Source organism: Vicia villosa, linkage group LG7 (genome assembly GCF_029867415.1).
Source record: "Vicia villosa cultivar HV-30 ecotype Madison, WI linkage group LG7, Vvil1.0, whole genome shotgun sequence".
Lineage (NCBI taxonomy): Eukaryota > Viridiplantae > Streptophyta > Magnoliopsida > Fabales > Fabaceae > Vicia > Vicia villosa.
The window spans coordinates 11,279,585-11,286,133 of NC_081186.1; positions in this window are offsets into that span (position 1 = coordinate 11,279,585).

Below are 6,549 nucleotides of genomic sequence, written 5' to 3' on the forward strand. Positions count from 1 at the left end.
AGAAGCACTGAAGTTCTGATGGTATCACGCTCAGAAGCACTTCAAGGTCAGAAGATCAGAAGATGCTATGCACCAAGCTGTTTGACTCTGATGATATTCAAACGTTGTATTCACAAACATCAGATCAGAAGAAAGTACAAGTGGCAAGCTACGCTGTCTGACAAAAGGAACGTTAAAAGCTACTAAAGGCTACGTCAGTAGACACAGCGTGAACAAGGCTCGAGGTAGTTGACAAAAGCGTATAACATTAAATGCGATGCTGTACGGAACACGCAAAGCATTAAATGCATTCAACGGTCATCTTCTCCAACGCCTATAAATATGAAGTTCTGATGAGAAGCAAGGTTAACGATTCTGCACCAAAACAACTCATATCAAACTTGCTGAAACGCTGTTCAATCAAAACTCAGAATCTTCATCTTCATCAAAGCTCACTACATTGCTGTTGTAATATATTAGTGAGATTAAGCTTAAACGTTAAGAGAAATATCACAGTTGTGATTATCGCTTTTAAGAAGCATTTGTAAACTCTTAGAATTGATTACATTAAGTTGTAAGGAACTAGAGTGATCGTGTTGATCAGAATACTCTAGGAAAGTCTTAGGAGTGAACTAAGCAGATTGTAACTAGAGTGATCGTGTTGATCAGTAGACTCTAGAGAAAAGTCTTAGAGGGTATCTAAGCAGTTGTTCCTGGAGTGATCAGTGTGTGATCAGAAGACTCTGGAAGACTTAGTTGCGGACTAAGTGGAAAACCATTGTAATCCGTGCGATTAGTGGATTAAATCCTCAGTTGAGGTAAATCATCTCTGCGGGGGTGGACTGGAGTAGTTTAGTTAACAACGAACCAGGATAAAAATAACTGTGCATTTATTTTTATCTGTCAAGTTTTTGAAGCTACACTTATTCAAACCCCCCCTTTCTAAGTGTTTTTCTATCCTTCACACCACTCACCAGAATGCACAAGTCTGTATCCAAAACATCATCCCGACTGGATGGGACGGCCTTATCGAGCATCTCGCTCAACCAACAGAGATATCTCAGCCTGGGCTCTCGTATCCAGCAGAGTATATCACTTATCTCGAAAGATCACCAACTCATTTCCCCACCAAAGAAATCAATGCTGTGGAGATGAAGAAGACAACTGCAACTGGAGCAGCTGGATACTCCCTGCTCACAACAATGGATTGAACAATTGGGAAGCTGAGGATGTGATCTCCTTTGATCAGGAGTAAATGCAATTTCCTGTTTTCGTTGTTTATATTGTTCAAAGATAAAAATGGTTCCTGTACTATCGAACCATGAGCTTGAAAGCCGTGTGCCTTGCCCGAAGCACACTGGTCCTTTTTATAAGGGTTTCTCATATCATGATCATGTTCATTCAATAAAATCATGGGACGTTTGCATATTCAAATTTTGTGATCCTTTTTCTTTCTTTGCTTTATTCATTTCTTCAAATAGCTATGTTTTCTTACACACACCCACATAAATAAATGCAAATTCACATTCACTTTGGATCCAGTTGATAACGATTCTGCTATTGCCCGTCATGACTTTGAAAATCCGATCTACCAAACTGAGGACGAAAGTGAGGAAGATTGTGAAGTACCAAGAGAGCTGGCAAGGCTGCTAGAACAAGAAGAAAAGACTATACAGCCGCATGAAGAACCAATTGAGGTTATCAACTTGGGCAATAACGAAGAAAAGAAAGAAGTCAAGATAGGGGCTGATCTAGAAGACAGTGTCAAGCAAAGACTGATTCAAATGTTGCAAGACTACGTCGAGATATTCTCCTGGTCCTATAAAGATATGCCTGGCCTTGACACGGACATTGTGGTTCATCGCCTGCCAATCAAAGAAGGTAGCACTCCAGTCAAGAAGAAACTGCGGAGGAGTAGGCCTGATATGTCAAAGAAGATCAAAGACGAGGTTGAGAAGCAATTCAATGCTGGCTTTCTGAAAGTTGTGAGTTATCCTCCTTGGATAGCTAACATAGTACCTGTGCCCAAAAAAGACGGGAAAGTCAGAATGTGTGTAGACTACAGAGATCTGAACCGGGCAAGCCCCAAAGATGATTTCCCTTTACCTCACATCGATGTACTGGTTGACAACACTGCACAATGCAAGGTATTCTCCTTCATGGATGGATTCTCAGGGTACAATCAAATCAAGATGGCACCCGAAGACATGGAAAAAACAACTTTCACAACACCCTGGAGAACCTTTTGTTACAAAGTAATGCCCTTTGGTTTAAAGAATGCATGAGCTACATATCAGCGTGCAATGGTAGCTCTGTTTCATGATATGATTCATCAGGAGATAGAGGTGTATGTCGATGATATGATTGCAAAGTCCAACACCGAAGAAAAACATCTGGGTCATCTACACAAGCTGTTTGACAGACTCAAGAAATACAGGTTGCGACTGAATCCGAACAAGTGTACTTTTGGAGTAAGATCCGGCAAACTCTTAGGTTTCATCGTCATCAGGAAAGGTATTGAGGTTGATCCTGCCAAAGTCAAAGCCATTCAAGAAATGCCTATACCTCGTACAGAGAAACAAGTCAGAGGATTCTTAGGACGTCTGAATTACATCGCCAGATTTATTGCCCATATGACTACTACTTGTGTGCCGATTTTCAAACTGTTGAAGAAAGATCAAGTGGAAAGGTGAAATGAAAAATGCCAACTAGACTTTGACAAAATAAAAGAATATCTCCAAAAACCGCCAATCTTATTACCACCTGTGGAAGGAAGACCTCTGATAATGTACCTAACTGTGTTAGAAGATTCAATGGGGTGTGTACTGGGGCAACATGATGAGTCAGGCAGAAAGGAGCATGCAATCTACTATCTTAGCAAAAAGTTTACCGATTGTGAAACAAGATAATCACTACTCGAAAAAACTTGTTGTGCCTTAGCATGGGCGGCTCGCCGACTAAGACAGTATATGCTAAATCACACCACTTTCCTAATCTCCAAAATGGATCCTATCAAGTATGTGTTCGAAAAACCTGCTCTCTCTGGAAGAATAGCAAGATGGCAAATGATCTTAACAGAATATGACATCCAGTACACTTCACAAAAAGCAATCAAAGGAAGTGTGGTAGCTGATCATCTGGCTTATCAAGCAGTGGATGATTATCAAGCATTGAACTTTGAATTCCCAGATGAAGATATTATGCTAGTCACTGACTACGAGCAACCAGGACCGGAAGAAGGACCCGAGCCAGGATCCCGATGGACTATGGTTTTTGATGGAGCTTCTAATGCACTTGGCAATGGCATCGGAGCTGTGATCATTTCCCCTGCAGAAGGTTATACACCATTCACTGCCAGATTATGCTTCAACTGCACTAACAATATAGCCGAGTACGAAGCATGTATTCTGGGTCTCAAAGCTGCAATTGATTTAAGAATCAAGTTCCTGAAGGTCTACGGAGACTCGACGCTTGTGATTTATCAAGTCAAAGAGGAATGGGACACGAAGCACCCGAATCTAATTCCTTACAAAGAATATGTGCTGAGTTTGATTCCTTATTTCGAAGAAATCACTTTTGAACACATCTCGCGCGAAGAAAATCAACTAGCTGATGCTCTAGCTACTATGTCATCCATGTTCAAAGTCAGGTGGGACAGCGAGGCGCCAATGATCACCATTTACAGACAAGATGAACCAGCCTATTGCAATGAGATCAATGCCAAAGGAACAGAAGAAAAACCATGGTTCCATGAAGTAAAAAGATATCTCGAAGCTCAGGAGTACCCTGAAGGGGCATCCATTAACGACAAAAAGTTTTTAAGAAGATTTGCCGCCAAATTCTTCCTAAGTAATGGAACCCTATACAAACGCAACCATGACTCGACTTTACTTCGTTGTGTAAACAAGAAGGAAGCAGAACATATTATGGAAGACATACACGATGGTGCCTTTGGTACTCATTCAAGTGGACATACAATGGCTAAAAAGATCCTAAGAGCAAGTTATTACTGGTCTACCATGGAGACAGACTGCCATCATCACTCCAGAACCTGTCACAAATGCCAGATATATGCCGACAAAGTACATGTACCTCCAGTCCCGGTAAATGTCCTGACGGCTCCTTGGCCTTTTGCAATGTGGGGTATTGATATGATTGGAGAAATCAAGCCTACTGCCTCCAACGGACATCGTTTTATCCTTGTCGCTATTGATTACTTCACTAAATGGGTAGAAGCAGCTTCATTTGCTTCTGTCACCAAAAATGTTGTGGCCCGATTTATCAAGCACAATCTCATTTGTCGGTACGGCATCCCTGAAAGGATCATCACAGACAATGGCACAAATTTAAACAACAAAATGATTACTGAACTCTGCATACAGTTCAAGATCGAACATCATAATTCCTCTCCCTATCAACCAAAGACGAATGGCGCGGTGGAAGCTGCCAACAAGAACATCAAGAAAATCATACAAAAGATGACAGTAACCAACAAAGACTGGCATGAGATGTTACCTTTTGCTCTTCATGGTTATCGCACATCTGCGTGTACTTCAACAGGGGCAACTCCATTTGCCTTAGTCTATGGTATGGAGGCCGTTCTTCCAATTGAAATTCAGATTCCTTCCCTAAGGATTATGAAAGAAGCTTATCTAGACGAAAAAGGAGTCCATACCATCGTAGCTATTTGTCATGGTCAATTGTACCAAAAGCGTATGATCAAAGCCTTCAACAAAAAAGTCAAAAGTCAAGCATACCAAACCGGTGGCTTGGTTGTCAAACGCATCATCCTGCCACAAGGTGACCCCAGGGGCAAGTGGCCTCCCACTTACGAGGGGCCGTTTATAATCAAGAAAATATTCTCCGGCGGTGCCATGTTGCTTACCACCATGGATGGCGAGGATTTCCCACACCCTGTAAATACGGACATAGTCAAAAAGTACTTCGCTTGAAGAAAAGCTCGCTAAGTTGAAAACCTGAAAGGGAAACTTAGGCAAGAAATGAGCGTCTCGGTGGATTGAAAACCCGAAAGGGCGATCCAGGCGAAAATTAGAGACTAAATAATACTATCCCGGTAGGCTGAAAACCTGAAAAGGCAGCCTAGGCAAAAGTTAGGGAATAAAGCATACAACTATGTTCCGTTCAGCTGCCTACTCACCTTCAATGTTCAACACATCAAAGATACCGATCATTCCAATTACTTTCTTCCAACAAGTGAGGTATGAGACGCTCAAAGACAGATTGGCAATAGCAGAGTTGAAACTTGACTGGATTGTTTTTACATAGCTATTTATCTTTATAAACACTTTTCAAAGCTTTATGACAATTTCCTACTACTAGGATTTTTGTCTCCTTGTACTAATCAGCCTATTATGGCTCTTTTTCAAAAATCAATGCAGCTTAGGCTCAAAATCAACATTTTCACTTTTTCTGTTTTGAATACGTAAACGTCCCAATGATAATTTTGAATGAACATGTGCATTTGAATATGATTGATGTTTACCAGGAAAAACAGGAATAGCATTCAGGTAAGGTCCCAATCATTTGGACATCATCCCTAAACCAGCATCAGAAGAAAAATCTCCAACAGAGATGCATTTCTCAGCAAATTCCTCAATGAGATTTTTCTCTCCAACAAAGTGATTCGAGAAATCTTATTCTCCAACAGGGCTGTTCCAGAGTGCTATCCCCAGAAAGTGTGATCTCCACACCACGACTTGGTCAAATAGTGCATCGGAGGATTATGCATCTTCTTCATTCCCATTTTAAAGGGTATCAGAATCAAAACTTTCAAAAACCTTCCATCCCCAAGCGGTAGTCAAAGATCCTTCAATAGAGTACCCTGGTTCTCAGAGAAGGTCCCCAGCCGAGTATACTCAAGCAAGACGACAAAAAATCATCAATGATCACAATGCCTTCATTTCCAGATGGCTAGCAAGGATTTATTTTCCCAGCCAAAAGCTTGATACGCTCAAGTCATACATCATACATCATACATCATACATCATACATCATACATCATACATCATACATCATACATCATACACATATTCATACACAACATGCATATTTCTCCTTTAGTTCAAGAATCTCATACATTACATACATCATAAACATTGCATATCACTAACTTGATTTTTTCAGGCAGACGGATGTCTTCAGCAATGATGTTCTCAATCACATGCAGTGTTCTCCTGAATTCTATTCAGATAAGCAGTCCTCTCAGATATAATCAGCCGAAGATTCATTCTGAAGAGATCTCTCCTTACAAATCACCTATCAACTTAAAAACATACCAACACAGATCTAAGTTGATACCTTGGACGGTTCCTTAATGATCTACCATCAAAGATCTAAAGCTGATACCTCAGACGGTTTCACAACGATCTACCATCAGAGATCTAAAGCTGATACCTCAGACGGTTCCACAACGATCTACCATCAAAGATCTAAAGCTGTTACCTCAGACGGTTCCAAAACAATATACCATCAAAGATCTAAAGCTGATACCTTAGACGGTTTCACAACGATCTACCATCAAAGATCTAAACCTGATACCTCAGACGGTTC